Source organism: Dysidea avara, chromosome 6 (genome assembly GCF_963678975.1).
Source record: "Dysidea avara chromosome 6, odDysAvar1.4, whole genome shotgun sequence".
Lineage (NCBI taxonomy): Eukaryota > Metazoa > Porifera > Demospongiae > Dictyoceratida > Dysideidae > Dysidea > Dysidea avara.
This window is the reverse complement of record NC_089277.1, coordinates 8,043,418-8,062,553: the sequence shown is the minus strand read 5'-3', so window position 1 is coordinate 8,062,553 and position 19,136 is coordinate 8,043,418. Positions and strand designations below refer to the sequence as shown.

Below are 19,136 nucleotides of genomic sequence, written 5' to 3'. Positions count from 1 at the left end.
GTTCCTCTATTTCACCCCACAGGCATTTGGCTACTGTTTGGAGAAGGAGGTAGACAGCAGACACAACATCGACACAGTTGTCATCAAATCTATACACTGTACCACTTCATCCACACTGGTTGAAGGGAGCTAACTTCATTCAAACATCATCGTGTAAAGGTGAAATGATAGTGATTGTTCTATTAGAGTATTTTATGTGTATTTAGCTTTTTTTCAAGCGTGGGTGGGTGTAAGCCAAAAACTATAGCCTGATGAATTTGCTAGATCATGATGAACACAAGTGGGTTACTGGCAAAACCTGACATCAACACCAACAACTATAGGATAGACCACTGTACAGTAAAATTAACCATAGGAAGAGCACCAAATAGTAATTAATTAATTTTATGGCATATTGGGACTGACTCACAATTAGACACTGTACAATACATTCCAGGGGTGTAGCCAAGGGAGTTTGGATAATCCCCTTTTAGTGCTAAAAATGTAATCATATCAGACTTCAGCCCAGGTTGTAATGGTGGTTCTGCACTATTCTTCAGGATCAAATCAGACCAGTGGCATCTTTATTTATGACCAGATCTTCAAGAATCTCATATGTTAGCACAAGCCGAATTTTACAGTAGAATGTAATAAACACAATTGGTGAAATATTTTAAAAATCAAAAAAAAATCCTTAAATTTTTTGAGCGCTTGTTTCACAATGAAGGAAGGTGATAACAACAAAAACTATGGTAGCACTGTGGTCCCCAAAGCAAGAGAAATTTGAAAATCTTTGTTTTGTGTCAGTACTCCTAAGAGTATTAGTTTGCTTTACATTAAACAAGTGGTTTGTCATCTTTTTTCTCCCGTTTTCACCTTTGCCCAACTTTTACTGAAAAAACACTTACCCACCAATGGATTAGCAATGGATTAGTTGATGGAGAATCCGATGGTGAAAGTTGCATCTTGGTAGAGGAGTGTATTCAAAAGTAATTACCGTTCATTTAAGCACCTGTAATTTACTTTCTGTATCATCGGAAACTTTGGTTGACCATTCCTTTGCTATCTAGATAAGTAAAATGGAATTCAAAAAAAATGTGCTAACATATGGGGTTCTTGGAGATCCGGTCACATTTGATCTGTGTATTGAGCAACTGTTTGTGCATGTAATGTAGGAAGGAGCCTTTGGATTACCACGTTTTTACCTGAGTCCTCATGTGTTCTCTTACTAAATGATGTATTGTCCAAAACTGTTTTTAACGTTCTCACTATAGAGACCTTGTAATAATACATACAGAATTATTAAGTCCTTGTAATTTCATGCAGTAATTCATGAATTATTGTGTAATTCGAACTCTAATTATGAAGCACTATTAGAACAAACTACTTTACACAACATGTAGAAGTATCTTCTCATCTATTTTACAGTTTGTCTATCTTGACAAAGCCTCAAACTTTAAGGCTGCTCTTCATTTTCATTCACATATGTAGGGGACACAGCTCCATTCACTTGCTATGGTGTTTTTTGGTTGTTATAGTAAATATTTGAAAAGCACAATCTTAATGTAGTTCACAAAGTTTGTAGAATCGCTACACTCATATTTCAAACTGCAAAAAGAAGTGTAAAGCTTACCTGTAGAAAGTTTACTTCAGGCTTCATATTTTTCACATGTTCACATGTTAATACATTATACAAGTACACGTGATGTGATAGTAGCTGATAAGACTACTGTACAGTGTGACACGTGTTGTAGGCTGTAGCTGGTGTAGTGACTGATACTACCACCCACTAGCTGAATGTGTGTCCTCATGTGTTGGAAATTATTTTGTTTTCAAACAACACAAGACAGTTTCTGTTGTAACTGACGCTTACTTTGGTGGACTAAAACAGAAACCCAGGGGAACCTCTTTTTTAAAGGACACTACATCTGACTTCATAAGCGACAATTCCTAAGGTCCCTCCTCGTATCCCAACACAGTTTTACCTCTTTAATAGGACAACCTCTTTATAACACTAAATCAGTTGATTAACATTATCAGCATTGTACGCACAAAAGTACAAATGTACTTTCAAACTTTAATTCACATTAAAAACAATGTCACAAACATTCTTTTTACTATCACAATTAACACACTTGTAGTCATACACAGTTACATGTTCCTCTATTTCACCCCACAGGTGTCTGGCTACTGTTTGGAGAAGAAGGTAGACAACAGACACAACATCAACACAGTGGTCATCAAATCTTTACCTTCATCCACACAGGTAAAAGGGAGCTACGTAACTTCAAACATTGTCATGTAAAGCTGATATATGATAGTGATTGTTCTATTAGAGTATTTTGTGTGTTCCATTATAGTCAGTGTATGAATGGAGCTTGTGTTAGGAATAATGGGCTTACAAAAATATGATGCGTATAGGTGCATGAACTTTTTCAAATTTTTAGGACCTCACTTATGATTTTGAAAGTGTGAAATTATTTTCGTGAAATTATTTTGGCTTTGTAATATATGCATATGTTCCATTTGGTTCAACTGTCAAGGTATTTGTGATTGGTTTTGTAGTTGGTGCCCATGTCTACGCCTGGTTAGAACTGAATACTAAAACCTTATTAATATGGCTGTAATACTAAGATGACCTTATTGATACTTTGGATCACAAAGCACATAATTTCAGACCTTTGATAGCTATATGGTCACTAAGACAACATGCATGGTCTTTCTAGAGAGGTACTATGTCAACTTCTCAATTGTACATGTCTTGTATTATAATAAGTTTATTTAATAGATATGTCATATACCAAAAACAGTAAACATCATTCACAAGTACACAATTGTTCAACGACTACAATTTTCTCCATGCAAGGGTTCTTAAAGTCTGGCAGGACTTGGAAATTGATGACCTACACAGAGCCCATATATGCTCAAACTCAACTGGAGACTTGTGTGGTACCCTGGAATGGACAGCCATTTTGATATAGTAAAGTTTTTCACTATCCAGTGTAGCAGTATGTTTTCTGCCACTCAAACTACATCTTATCAGCTCTTCCTTGCCAAAAATGGCATCCCTGGCTAAAGCAATTGCAAGTTCTCTGAGGTGCTGAACATCTGTCCCAGGTCGGTCATTCATGACATCCTGAACGGACTTCAGTTTTGGAGGTGTACTAAAGGAAGGTGGTGGGATTTGTGATGAAATACTAACAGGCGTTGAGATGGTTGACTGTATGGGTTGTGAATAGGTTGCAGATACCGATGAAAATGATCCTTGAAAGGGAGGAATTGGTGAAGATACTGCTGGAATGATTCTGTTCTCTCCCATTGATTCCAACAACAGAAATTCCAAACCATCATCGGTGAGTTCATCATTAGAGTAAATTTCCTGACTGTCACTGGATGTTGTTTGCACAATAGAACTACTTTGCTCACTTAGGCTTGGAGTCTGGATGAAATGATTAGCACTATCAGTAACATCCATCAACTGCTGGAAGACAGGAAGAGTAGCAGTGCTAACTAGCTGTTGGTGTTCATTGATGGACATAGTAACTGGCTGTTGGTAGATGGCAGTACTAGCCAACTGTCAATATGTAGTAGTAGAGGTGGTAAGTGTAGGTGGCTGCTGGAATACAGGAGTAGTGGCAACCAGCCGTCCATATTGAGTACTGGTCGTAGTAACTGGCTGTTGAAAGGCAGGAGAAGTAACCATATGTTGGTGTGCAGTACTGGAGATGGTGACCACAGGTGACTTCTGGAATACAGGAGTAGTGGTAACCAGTTGTCCGTATTGAGTACTGGTCATCGTAACTGGCTGCTGGAAGATGGGAAGAACTTTGTTGCTGTATGAATGTAGTGCATTCTGGCCGCTGAATTTGCTGAAATATATGTGAGAGAAGGTTTAGCATATTTCCTTGTTGCTGCAGCATCACTCCTTGTTGTTGGATAAGTTTTTTTATGTCACTTTGATCCATCTCAAAATCTGCAAAGTACACAAATGTTAGTAACAATGTGTTGTATGTGTGTATGTATAGCTATAAAAAATTTAATGCACCATGGTAGGAATTTAAAAAAAAAAAGCAGTTCAAGTGTTTTAGGTCTTTTTGAATTCCTTTCTCTTCTTCTTTGGCTTGGTATCCTTGGTTGTTGTGCCTGGCTCTAGCTCTTTCTTCTTTCCGCTCCTTTCGGTGTCTTTCACTGTAATGTTGAATTAGTAAAACACTGCAGGGAGCTAAATTATGTATAGCTAACATAGTTTAAAAGTAGCCGCTATGAATATTTGTTCACATATGAAAATAGCTATTCATGCTAAAGTTCTATAGCTACAATTACAGCTTGCTATACGTACCTCTGCCAATGGAAGCCGGGTCTACAATGACAGCATTCCAATATGTTGTTTTACCCTTTACTTTCCATGGAACCTGTACTTTGCTCCCAATAAATAATTCTTTTTCATCATACAGATCTTCAAGACTCCCCTGATCCATGCTTACAACCTTGCCATCCCATTTCTTGGAGTTGTTATTCTCATATTTCACAAAATACTGGGAAGCTTTTTTGCTGTTCTTCATGGTAGAAGCTGTATCACTGGCTGTATCTGTGGATGTTGTGGTAACAAGGAAGTCACCGAGCACACCATCCTTAGGGGATCCTGCAGTGTTAGATTCCATTCTCAGTATAACTTATTACTAGAGCTAGCAAACAATCGTGCAGCAGCTAGCTACCAACCGAATCGCTGAAGAAATGAAATTGGCCAATTAACTGTTGCCTCACCCTTTGTACAAAGCTGCCAACACTCGCTATGCGTACCTTGGGAATGTTGCACTTACCCTTGATTTCTTTTTCAGTGGGTCGCGACTTGGTTCGTGACAGTGCCGCATGCACACCCAAGTGGGCACGCCACTGACTAAGAAAGTAGTGTCACGACCACTTGGTCGCAACACTAGCCACACCCAGCTGCTAAGGTAGCTTTCATATCGTGCGAAGCTGCTGCTCGCGAACACCACGACACGCCTTACCTTGGGAATGGAGTGCTCGCAAATGACAGTATTAATTATTGGTCTCACGAGACGTGCGAGCCTAAGCCAAACACACATACATCATACCCACAACAATTTAATTATTTTTAAGCGTAAAGCATGCAACTGTTTTGCAAGTCTCTGGTGACCATTTCACGACTAATACACCTTAGCGACTATATCGCGACTACTTCATTACCTCTTTTTTTGCATAGTACCTTAAATAGAAATGTAACAAAATTAATAACATTATGGTGCATGCAATATTACTCCACTCTGATGGTACGTACTGTTGTAGTAGCCACATGTGACTGTTATTAGGGTGTTTTGTCCTGTATTGTAGTATTCAGACATGATTTGCAGGGAAGCCAGACACAGTTGTAGCAGTGTTAGGTATCAATGTGAGTACTCTAGTTGTTGTCAACTACATAACTTTTCAAAGGCTCCAGGACACAAATACTCTACAACCAGAAGACTGTGATGATTTATCATTGCCATGAAGAAGAAGGACATCACCTTATGGAGGTCTGCTACTCAAGTTCAGGTATGCATGTACGTTCACGCGTGTGTGTGTGTGTATGTGTGTGTGTGTCTGCGTGTGTGTGAGAGAGAGAGAGGCTAGAGCAACAGCCTGTTCCAGGTGTTGCTGTTGTCATTGTTTTGTGTTTTTTTGAACATGAAACTTTACTCACATTGTTCCAGTCTGCTCAGTTGTTTAAATGGGGACTTGTCAACTAGGGAAGCAGCCCACCCAGCCATAACATCAATCAGTACCTGATGTTAAATGCCCAAATGTCGATCCATCTCTCAAAACAGGGGAAAGTCCAGGTAGGGCTTAGATGCTCACGCCTTCACCTGTGAGACACAACACAGGGTCTTTATTCCTGCCCCAGGGAAGTTTTCCTGTGCCAACTCATAGCACCTGAGTAGCACACAGGTTTGGTTCACTGGTGGCCATGCATAATGTACAGTAGCTAAAGGCTTTGTGTGTGCGTGCATGCATGCGTGTGTGCATGAGCATGTGTGTGTGTGTGTGTGTGTGTGTGTGTGTGTGTGTGTGTGTGTGTGTGTGTGTGTGTGTGTGTCTTTAATCCATATTGATTTGTGTGACTACATCTACATAATCTCTGTCCCTACAGAATGATCTGCTGCCTCTTTGACTTTGTGTTTATCCAAAATGACTCTCAATGATAAAACTGGAGCTAATAGTACATTTGGAGATTTGTTAATTTTATTGACACCTTGTATGACGACAACAAGGTATGGTATATGTATTTATTAGTGTGGTGCATTGTGATTGATTATTTTGTAGGTGGGGCCGGTCTGCAGTGCAAAGTGATCATCAGATCTCTTAACACTTGTAGGTGGTAATACTGTTAATGAACAATCTGACAATACAAGAGGTAATGTTAGTATCCATCCCATTGCTAGAGTGATGTGGAGATTATGTGGTCATGGTACGGTGTGGCGCTGATAGTCTCCTTGGTGACCTGATGTTGTTATTTACCTCGCGATACATGTAGAACTGGCAACTACAGTACCCACATTGCTATGAGGAGGTGAAGTGTGAATAATAGTGTATACAGTATACCAAGCTTGACGTATTGTACATGTAGTTACAGTACATGTTTACAGTGATATACGTATAGTAATGGTTTAACCATGTTACAGGGAATTGTATACCTCATGATAACACGTAAATAAAAACCAGTAACTAGCTAGGAGACATTGTACAGTATGTGCCTCTAGAAATCTTCAACTGTTATTTCAGTACATCAAAGTTTGTATTCACATATTTCTTCGGAGAATTATCAAACTCTAATAGAACAATCACATTGGTATTTGGACTAGTGTAAGCTTTCCACATGCACTTTAGCAAATGACACAGTCAGAATGATATATGCCCATACTGCATCAGAAGAATTACACCGAACACATTAATCACATGACTGAATGCACACCCCAGTTATCAATGACTGAAATGTACAGTCTCCATTGGGGGTTACTATTCAGTGGACTGGACTACTGGACTGGAACACTGGACTGGACTGCTGGACTGACATATTTTTGGTTTTTGCACATTCTATGGTTGGATTTACGGAGTCTTGCTAGCAAGCACCCTTAGGGCACCTGCAGCCCACTTCTAAATGCTGAAGACGAACAACGGAATATGCAAAAACTGTCTCTTATCTTAATAATTTCGCTACTGTTCATTATGCCACTATACAACACTTATTTCTTACCCTGGTGTGTAGTAATACTGCAGGTAGTGCAGGGAATTGATTGTGACAGCAATAGTTAATCAGCAATCAACTAGCCAGTAGATGGTATCCTTCGAGTTATATCCTTAGAGCAAGCTTGAGGAGCAAGCAAGCTAGTCTCGCTGCCAGACTTCTGTCTCAGTGCAGGGGCTTATCTATTAAAGATTATAAGTGCCCATACTGAAAAATCTCTAATTAGTAAGCCCCTGCACTGAACTAGAGGCAAGTCTAGAGGTATGGCCATGCTGGCGAGACTAGTTTGCTCCTCAAGCTTACTCTAAGGATATCTTGAAAGTTATTGTCTACTGGCTAGTTGATTGCTGGTTAACTATTGCTGTCACATTCAATTACTACACACCAGGGTAAGGAATAAGTGTTGTATAGAGGCATAATAAACAGTAGCGAAATTATTAAGAGACAGTTTTCGCATATTCCACTGTTCATCTTCAGCATTTAGAAATAGGCTGCAGGTGCCCTAAGGGTGCTTGCTAGCAAGACTCCGTAAATCCAACCATAGAATGTGCAAAAATCAAAAATATGTCAGTCCAGTAATCCAGTCCAGTGTTCCAGTCCAGTAGTCCAGTCCACTGAATAGTAACCCCCGTCTCCATTATGTTTATTTGTTTCAGCTATGTTGTACCCGTTGTATGGAATTGTAAACAAATAACAGTACAAGAAGTGTCTTTGCAAGCACTTCAGTTGCTATGGAAATAACGGCTGAACATGCACCCCAACTATAAATGGCAAAGTGATCATTTATCTTCAATTCCAGTTATGTTCCACCCGGCATGCAGTGTTGCAAGCAAAGAACAGCTCAGGAACTAGAGTGTGCCTCTGCAATTAATCCAATTACACTACAGAAAATAAACACTGAAGCCAATCCACAAGTTACTGCCAATCAACACATACAGTACATGTAGTGGATAATAAAGAAATACCGTATATCGGGAATTGTTCGTGATAGAAAATGTTCGCGAATTTCGCGAATCCTGGTGCATTCGCAAACATTTTCTTGCATTATTTCTTTTTGACAGTTCATGTGAGTCAGCAACGTGTTCAAATCCGTGTTCAAAATGTCGCTGTTGAAGTTCTTCAGTCGTGTGAAGACTAAAGATGGTTTTCCCGATCCTTCTGGTCCTTTAAGTGAAGCTGTGCCTTCTTCTTCAATTGAAGAAGCGAACAAGGAAGTGAGTGCTCAGTTAGCCTTAGTCGATGATAGTGGGAAGAAACGCCGCGCTGCATATATGATAGCCACGCTAGAACAAAAGGCCAAAGTTGGAAAGTATGCTGCCGAGAATGGCACAACAAAAGCATTACGCCATTTTGCTAAAGACATGCCAAATTTGAAGGACAGTACAGTGAGAGGGTGGAAGACAACTTACTTGCGTGAATTAGCCATCAAAGTTAAAGCGGGTGACGAAGACTTGTCGATTAAGCAATTCCCTGCTGTAAAAAAGGGTCGGCCGCTATTACTAGGGTAGGAGTTGGATCGTCAGGTACGGGCCTACTTGACGGCCCTTTGTGATGTTGGAGGCGTTGTTAACATGTCCATTGCCATAGCAGCAGCTAATGGAATTGTAAGGAGGCATGACAGCAATTTACTGGCAGTGAATGGTGGACGCATTGTCCTAACAAAGCACTGGGCCCAGTACTTAATGGAAAGAGTGGGATATGTAAAACGAAAGGCCACCACCAAGGCTAAGGTCTCTGTTGAAAATCTAGCTTTACTGAGGGAGCAATTTTTGCTAGGCATCCGAGGTCTTGTCGAAATGGAGGAAATCCCACAGGACTTAATTTTGAATTGGGACCAAACGGCTGTCAACTATGTACCCGTATCAAACTGGACCATGGCTAAGGAAGGCTCTAAACGGGTTCCAATTGCAGGGATTGATGAAAAGCGCCAGATTACTCTTGTGCTTGCCGCAGCCATGACAGGCAAATTATTGCCATTGCAGCTTGTGTATCAAGGGAAAACTAAGGCATGTTTACCAACTGTAAATTTCCCTGCTGATTGGGATGTAACATTTTCCCCAAACCATTGGTGCAATGAAATAACAATGCATCACTATGTTCAAAATGTTATTGTTCCATATGTGCAAGACACTAGGAAAAATTTGCACCTTGATGCCAATCACAGGACACTGTACATTTTCGACAATTTTAAAGCCCAATGCACGGATGGAATTTTACAATTACTAGAGGATAACAATATAGACTGTGTGTTTGTGCCAGCAAACTGTACAGGGGAGCTCCAACCAATGGATCTTAGTGTGAACAAATCAGTCAAAGACTTTTTGAGAGCTCAATTTCAAGATTGGTATGCAGCAGAAGTTTTGAAAACTTACGATCCTTCTGGCACAGAAATCAAACCTGTGAAGTTTCCCATGAGCCAGATGAAACCTTTAGGTGCTCAGTGGATCCGAAGGATGTATGATCACCTTCTTGCTCAACCTGATATCATACGAAATGGCTTTAAAGCAGCAGGTATTGTGGACTGCTTTAGTAAATGATAAACTTGTGTATTTCATGTTTCATTAACATTTTATTAATCATTTCAAAAAACTTTATTATTAAAATTGAATTAAAATTTGAATGTTTAATCATTAGGATTTGATTACAGTTTTGGGAAAGGCATAAGGAACTTGCTGGAGAAGGAGTCCACTAGATGCTGCCTCATCTTGTTCTGGTCATATTTGACAGTACTTGGATCTTCTTTATGAGCCAAGGATGTCATCACTGCAATAGCAAACAGACCACAGTCTGCTGATCCTTTTTGTTTCTGAAGTTCCTTCATTACAACTGTAGCCCTCTGATCATTGTTCCGAGCATGAAAAATTTGCAAAATCAAGTTGTAAGTTCCTTGGTCTAATTCAGTAAACAAGGAATCATAGACATTTACGGTCTTGTGATCTTGCATGACATTTGAAGCCACAATCCAATGCTCTCGCTCTTTACAAAATATTGGCTGAATGCTTTGTGATGGAAAACAGTAATATCTGTTCTGCAGTAGGGTAGACCGGAGTCCTCCAATGTGAGGAAACTGGCGTGAAATCAGTAAGTTGGCAAAACCAATATGCTTATCTGTTAATCTAGAACCATTCTCTATTTTACCTTTGTCCTCCATAGTGAGAGAGCTCCGTCGAAATCGTACCCACACTTCTGTCGAGTTTACTATAGACTGGACTGTAGAACTGCTTTCAGAGTCGCTTATAGTAATGCACTTGACAAATTTCTCTGCAACATCACCTTTGGTGCGGTTTTCGGCTGGTGGTAAAAGCTTAGTAGAAGCAGTCAAGGAGCTTGCGACAGCCAAGTTTGATACAGATGCAGAATCAACACACTTCACGCGTTTGGCCTGTGAGCATTCACTATTCTTAGCGTCCACAGTGCGTTTCTCTGATGGGGTTGAGACTGAAACGTTGGTAGTGACATAGCTCGACGCTGATGCATAATCAGTTGAGTCTGAAATGGTAGTAGTGACGGAGCTTGACGCTGATGCATCATCGATCATAAGACCAGAGACAATAACCTCAACCCTAAATGCACTTAGAAAGAACCTCTTTACTTTCTGCAGCTCTGTAAGTGGGCCCTTAAAAATCATCTTGCATGGGATTTCCATGCCTCCTTGCTCTAAGTCACTGGAATATCGACGACTTCCTGTAACAGTACCACGTATTGCTCCACCTCGCCTTAGAAACGCTGAACATAGACGCGATATCTTTCGCGGAACGTGGCCAACAACTTCTTCAGATTTATAGTAAGCAACGGCGTGTCTGTCTTCTAAATTATCGGTCTCTCTATGGCAAAGTAGAGTTTCTCCCATTACAGGGAGCCACACGTCTTGATAGACGTGAAATCCGTGTACGCAACTCTCCACGCTAGCCTCGCCTGATAGTGCCATTTCCTTTCCGACATTAGACAAAATTTGATATTGTCATGATAATCGATAAAAATTTTTTGCCGGATTACGAAATTAGTGAATGTTTTCTCGCGAATGCTGTGACAATTGACTTATCGCGAAAGTTTTCTATCACGAACAATTCCCGATATACGGTAGGACACAAAGGAGGACAAAGGTAGGTCCATGATACATTTGTTGTAGCTGTTGAGGTTGGCAGAAAGACACCTAGCTCTTAGGCCAAAGCAATGTCAAACAGTGAAGCAATCAACCCCATAGAGTTGTGAATGACTGGGGTATCAGTCAGTCAGTCAGTTAATCAGCTAACATTAAACTAAAAAATCATAGAGTTTGAGTCACTCTGAAGATGTTTATGGGTTTGGTTATACCTAACCAATACTGCCAAACTTGTAATGAAGGAAAAGTGAGGCTGTTTTTTGGTAATATTCTTGGGCAAGAAATCCAAAACCTTCATGATCCCTACTACACTGTCAGGACTGTCATACTGTATGATGTATCATAGATAATATATGCTTAATGTATGTATACGTTACATTATCTATGGTTGTATGTACGTACAGTGGACATGCACACACCTATGTACACCCAGTGCCCACATGTACATGCAGACACACACTCATACACACACACACACACACACACACACACACACACACACACACACACACACACACACACACACACCACACACCACACACCACACACACACACACAACACACACAACACACACACACACGTACACACATATCACATGTATATGCCGACACACACTCACACACACACACACACACACACACACACACACCATACACCACACACCACACACCACACACCACACACCACACACCACACACCACACACCACACACCACACACCACACACCACACACCACACACCACACACAAGCTAAGGTTGGTGAGGGAAGATGATCATTCTACAGTGTTAATGTTCCCCTCAATATTGACATCCGTGATCAACCCTTCATATCTGCTACTCTGTTCATCATTATTGTGGTAGCTAGTAGTTCACACTATCCTTATCATCTGTTTATATTATACTGTTACAGTAAATTAAGAATTTTCTATTACTGTAATGCCTCCAGCCAAACATAACTTGATGATGGATTCAATGCTATGAGCTTGATCTCTCTTCACTGCTCGACATCATTTTGTCCCAAGATGTGTTTTTTTGCCAACCACAGTACATTATAATCATGGGCTTATCTTTGTTCTCCTTTTGTGTCCCAGTTGTTGTTTTTTGATGATGTCACAAAGTATCAATACACAATAGAGTGATATGGCTTCCTTGTGGCTGTACTAACTACCTACTGTATCATGCTGCTGTAAATGTCCATAGTTTCCATAGCAACTGGATTCATTCCAGAGACTCTTCTCCTACTGTTCATTTGTAATGTTGTGTAACATGCAGAACATAGCTGAAAATGAAGCATTGGGTAATTGATTGTTGGGGCATTTGGTCAGATGCAAAATTTTATGACCTGTTCTCTTTTGATACGGTATGCTTGAGTATTATATTATCATCAGTGTATGCTCTATTGAGCTTGTGTCAAATGTAGTGTGAGCAGTAACCCAAGGTAGTGTAATTAACCTGAGGTAGTTTAGTTAAAGCCTTGAGGTTGCCCTTCATTCTCTTTTGTGTAAGTATGGGACACACCCCTTTCTCTTTAAAAGAATTTATTGCTTCTGGTAGTCTACGAAGCCAGATAATATCATATAACAAGCAGTTATGTACTTTCTACTCTATTTCATTCCAGTGTGTTTTCTTCTCTAGTCCAAACACTGTAGAATATAACAATTGTCTTAATCTGAAGTTTGAGTGACTGTGTGAAGGATACACTGAAGGTGAGAAATATATGTAGTAGTACTTGTGTGTAAAGTGTACATGTTATAGTGTTATACAGTGTATGGATATCTGTTGTGTTGTATAGTCATCCATCCCCTTCACTTCCTGGGTGGTAGGTAGTTTCTAGTTCCCAGAACACATTCAAGCTTGGTTTACATTTTTTCTGACATCTGTTGGTGGGTGCATGAGTATTGCTACATAGATTTTAACCCCTTCACCGCCAAATTTGTAGAGGCTCCAATCTACTGTTTCTAAACTGCTATAATGTACACACCATACCATATAATCATATAAAACTATAAATCAATTTACTCGCTATAGAACAAGGAATTCAATTATGAAGTTGTTGTTTACACAAGAGCAACCACAAATCCATTATATAACTTTAAAGTACGAAAATCGATATAAGTGAAACCAAACGTGAAATTTCACTACTTTACAGGCTAGCACTGTTTATAATAACACAATAAACTACACTAACTATTTTACAGTTGGAGCGATTATCTCTAAGTCTGGTTTTCCGGCATTTGAGCAAGTGCGCATGTGCATAGAAGCACGAGGTTACTGTTTCGAGGCAAACAAAAGTAGCAACACACCACTCCAACCTATAAAATCCCTCCCCTTATTGTTTCTCTTTTAGTAGTGTCATTATCACGTCGAGGAATTGTCTACAATGCTTGTTATCGACGTTCCGAAAGTACGTGATTGCACCATCTAAGCACGCAATAGTGCATGAGAGACTGGTTATCCCTGTTCCCGTTCACTTAAGGGCGTGCCCACTACAGGATAAGCGCAGGAGCTACTAAAACGCTCGACTGAAGTTACAGAGCGTTTAGAATGTGATGCTATGGGCATTTATAATCGAAACTGCCATATGGCAGTTGTGGCGGTGAGAGGGTTATCACTCAGTTGCTTCTAGCTATTTTTGTCTTTTTAGCTGATGACTTTTGCAGATTGTCTTGAGCTCTGTCACCACTTTGACTGTGTGTTACAAACTGTAGCTACTAGTACAGTAGGAGATTTATTAATTTTATTGGCTCCTAAGGTATGGTATATGTATTTATTAGTTTGGTGTATTGTGATTGGTTATTTTGTAGGTGGGACTGATGTGCAGTGCAAAGTGATCACCAGATCACTTATTGACTTGATCACATGATACAGGTAAACACTTGTAAGTAGTAATACGGACTATTTGAACATGCAAGAGGTAGCATTAGTATCTATCCTGTTGCTAGGGTGATAGTGGGGATTATGTGGTCATGGTACAGTGTGATGTTGATGGTTTCCATGGTTACCTGATGCTGTTATTCACCTCACAATACATGTACCAGACATGCGTATGTGCGTATGTACGTGTATGTACATGGTATAGTAATTAGTCACTAGATGTTTATCATTGCTACAAGCCTGTACACAGATACTAATGTATTCCAAAACACACTTATAGAACTAGTGTTATGAGGAGCAGGTGGGGTGATCACATGATCTCCATAGTTGTAAACTATTACTAATAATGAGCCTTATCCGAAATTGTCACAGACCTAAAATGGCCACTGTAGTGTGGGGACGTTCATAAAATTTGTATGGGCGACTATGGGAAGAAATTTTTTGAATGGAGATATCTCAGCCAACTGAGCCAAGAAGGAAGATATGGAACTCTAACTAGTAGCTATGGCTATAAGATGATAAATACAATAAGTGCATAAAAGCGATTTTCGGTTGATTTTCAAAACAACGCTAGATACCTATTCTTTCAGCTAATTTATAACCATACCTGCTGGTTAGAGCTAGATATCTTCCATCTTGACTGAGATATTCCCATTCAAAAATTTTCTCCCCATAATCGCCCATACAAATTTTATTAATGTCCCCACACTACAGCAGCCATTTTATGTGATGTAATTTTGGATAAGGCCCATACACATCATATACATGTACACATGAAGACTAGTCCATAAGTGTGTCATTAATGTGGTTTGATTTTGGTAGGTCAACTACTGACTGGTCTACTGAACATTTGAAGGTCAAGACTATACGAAAATATAAAGATGATATATCAGATAGGCTGAACCAAATCCTGGATGTGGCATGGTGGACACTAGTGTGTATATACATGAGCAACAGTGAAAGGAGAGTAAATCATGAAGAAACCAGATGTGGGATGGATTGCACTGTAAGTGATCAACTGTATAGAATAGTCTTTGGAGTGTAAGCGTAGATAATACACGTAATAAAGGATTGGCAACGCGCCTATTAAACCTGTAGCATACAATCCTCGTTACGGTACGTCATCCAGTTAACGCGCCCTCTCACCCATTACTAAACGCACTAGGCCGCTTCGTTCCTGTGCCGTAGCAGAGTACTACTCAGTAAAGACGTAAAGCTTAGTTCAAATGAATGTGCAACTACTTAGGTGAGTATCTGATGTAATAAAATAGTGAAACACACTGTCATTTTTAACCCAGCGCAAGATAAGGCCCATTGCTTCATGGCTTTTCTCAGTTTTGGAGTTTTAACAAGGAAACTAAAGTGCTTTTTTCTGAACAATGTATAAAGAATTAATTGTAACCGTTAATAGAGTGGAATGCTTTGTTTTGTGTAGGCGTACCACTTACCAAACTATGGTTTGAAGCTGTTTCATTGTGCTGGGTTTTGGAGTTTTATCGTGGTACCATGTGGAGAAACATCAAGTTACTATTCAGCACAAGAGAGCTCAATGTTATGGTGGTGGAACGCAAATATGTACGAGCTCAAATTCAGATGTGGCATTAGCCATCAAAGTATGTGAAAATGGGGTATAAAAGGTGTAGTGGAATGGAGCATATTATCAACATGAAGGAGCTGTTAGTGGTAAAGAGTAGTGTACCATGGCTTGAAGCTTAGACAGGGAATAATGAACGTTTTTGTAAATGTAGCAGCTCACAGCAAATACCATCCAGTGGATATCAAGTGACGTTCTTGTGTTCGTCACAGTGCTGGAAACTGATGTTGTGGACTAACATCTAGCTAGACTCTGCTATATTATAACAATTGATATAAACAATGGAAACACATCTGTCACGAAGAAGAGACAAACAACGAGCAACCAACTACTAACATTATTTTACTCTCAAGTAATTTTCATATAAAACTAGTGGTACATATAGCAACCATACAATTACGTATTATAATAATGACATCATAATTAACAATAAATTAGTCAGTGTTCTCTTCATGACAACATCTGAACTCCTAGGGACCACCTGCAGTTCAGATACCTGATAAATGAAGTTTTGTATGAAATCTCTTAAACACATTTGCAAAACATGAAAAAAATCATTTAACTTCTCTAATAGAACACTCGCTACTCTAATAAAGCATTCAATGAATTCAAATATTCAGATCAGATAAAAATCACAACCCTAAGAGTCACAAATGACATGGGACTCTCACACACAATCTCAGAAAGAAAATCTTAAAAATTCTGAACTCTGGAATCACATATAAAATCAGTTATTTTTGCTTCTGTCTTGATTATAAGAACCATATGTGACAGACACATCCTTTGAGGCTTCCAGGATGGCTTAGAGTGAGCTAGATAATTGACTGATGGATGCTCCATTAATTGATTTGTGCAAAGCACACCTGCATCTCCATTGAGATTCCTGAGGTCCTGCCAGTTACTCATTTCATGCAATAGTAGCAATGAAATGATCCTAGTAAACACCTAGATAAAGATTTATATTATTCAAATACTTGAAATCCCTAAAACATTACACAATTTAGGGATGTTGGTCGAGAGGTCTCTCACTCAGTGAAATATTGATCAAAGTTCAGAAATTTGTCAATTATTTTTTTCGAATACTTTCCACATACCTAAAACACTAGCCATTGCAAGATCTACCATGGCTTCTGGAGTAAATATGGCCCCTTGGTATGGTTTCCTACAAACAATTAGCCCCAGGTATAAAAGGAGATTTATTTTCTGAAATATCACCATTGAAACTTGCTGCAATTTTGATAGCCAAATTTCAAGGATTTTCTGAGTGACCGACCCCTGGAATTCCCACACAATACAACACATACCATGGCCTAATGAAACAACACATCACATGTGAACAACATGACGAAAATAGAATGGAGTGTTGAACTCTTCTCCTCCACACACACACGCACGCACGCACGCACGCACGCACGCACGCACGCACACACACACACACACACACACACACACACACACAGAGAGAGCCTAAGCCGGAAGTTGTGTGAAACAATTATTGCCACCCAGCAAACCAACACTGGGATGCCTGTGTACCACTCAGGTACTAGAATCTTGTGCAGAATCCTCCTGGGACAGGTCTAGTAATCCACAGGACTGTCCAGGTCTAGATCTCTTAGGGAGAAGTAGCAGAACACAAAGTCACACAATGACCACAAAGTTGAGACAAGGACAGTGAGGCAGCATAGCTAAGTGGCTAGAGCACTGGCCTGGTAATTGAAAGGTTCCAGGTTTGATTCCCAGTTATGCCAATCTGGTGATTCCTTGAGCAACAAACTTTACTCATATTGCTCCAGCTGTATACAGTTGGAGACCTGGTGAGCTGTCATAGCAACATCAGTGAGTACCTGGTGTTTACTGGGGAAACAAATGCCCAATATACACACAATATCCATCAGTCCATTAAAAAAAACACATTGCCACTGGATACATAAGGTAGTATGCTGCTGAAGCCGTATTACGAACAGCCGATCGGCTTAAACCCTGGTTTACATAGCCCATCCTTATTATGACCTACTGCAGCTGGCTACCAGGAGCGCATCGAATTTTTCATAGGATTCGATATTCCTGTGCCACGGTAAATAAGACTCCAACCCCACGACTCACCAAGTTGCTGCCAGCACCCAAAATCCGCTAGTTGATAGCTCACTACAATCGATACTGGTTACATCTTGGGTTACATGAGTAGCTCCTCTCTACTACTGGATAGCGAAATAACAGCACTGGGAACGATAAAGCTGAGTATTCATTCTGTGGGGTAGCCGTATCTATGACGATAGACGCGCATAAGTTACATAATAGGTCACGCGACCGTAACGACGATTGTATAATATTTGCTATGCGCGTTGCCAAATTGCCAATCCTTTATTACGTGTATTATCTATGGTGTAAGACACCTTTGTAGTTGGAATTCCATTGTTTGTTCAGGCTGGTTTTACCAGGTTTAGACTTTGTTGTTTGATAACTTTGTTGTGGTTACTGTTATGTAAACAAAAGTAACATAGTCAACCTCCTTAGTTTATCATGACTTCTGTATATTGGATGGTTAGTATGATGCAATTCAGCCAGATAATTTGGCAGTCAATGAATTAATCAGTTTGAAAATATCAAAATTAATTTCATAGTATAACACTACTGTAGTCAGTGTCCTTTTACAAAATGATGTTCTTCAAAAAGTGGAACTGAATTTTTTGGTAACACCACACCTATACTTGAAAAGTTGTTGTCCGGACCCGACCAACCCAATTTTGCACTTGAAATCAAGATTGTCTTACATTTGGAATTTATTTTGTGATTGTTACAAAATGATCGTGATGTTCTAATGAGACAGTCAGTTGGTCTAATTTTCATCTCAAGTCAAGGCTTAGTTTTCATAGGCATAGACCAGACCCCTTGGCAAGACGCACGCTACTTAAAAATCATAGCATGGCAGTGCTCAGCAAAGGAAACCTACTGTAAGCTGAGCCAAAACTTTAGTATTTAGTGTGCCATGTTTGTAATTAAGCTCTGTGGCTTGTATTTCGACATGCCTGTAGACGCTACAGGTGTTTTCTGTATTTCACCGATTTTCCTTGTACCAGCAACTTTTCAAATAGGTATGGCCCAAGGTCAGTAAAAACAGACACCTTATTGGGTTGTCACAGCGATGAGGGAAATTACTAATAGTTCCTATAGTTTTCTTTGATTAAGGCTCCCATGTGAAATGAGCTTTTATTCTGATACACTGCAACTTTGTTAATACGTAGGACCACCTTTGGGACCAAGAAATACACAAGTACCCAATAATCTTATTAAAGAGGTCATGACATATACTTGGGACCTACAGTACAGTACTTAACAAATGAGA

At 39.7% G+C, this 19,136-nt stretch overlaps 1 long non-coding RNA gene across 1 annotated transcript in view; it reads left to right on the top strand.

Annotated features, from left to right (window-relative positions):
- Positions 1-13,954, top strand: part of LOC136258272 (uncharacterized) — a 46,061-nt gene extending 32,107 nt beyond the window's left edge. The window contains exons 7-15 of the long non-coding RNA XR_010702715.1: positions 23-159; positions 2,159-2,245; positions 2,768-3,332; positions 3,391-3,969; positions 5,431-5,532; positions 6,128-6,248; positions 6,301-6,547; positions 12,961-13,031; positions 13,118-13,954. This is a non-coding gene — a long non-coding RNA (uncharacterized lncRNA). The remainder of the gene's footprint in view (positions 1-22; positions 160-2,158; positions 2,246-2,767; positions 3,333-3,390; positions 3,970-5,430; positions 5,533-6,127; positions 6,249-6,300; positions 6,548-12,960; positions 13,032-13,117) is intronic.
- Positions 13,955-19,136: the final 5,182 nt, after the last annotated feature.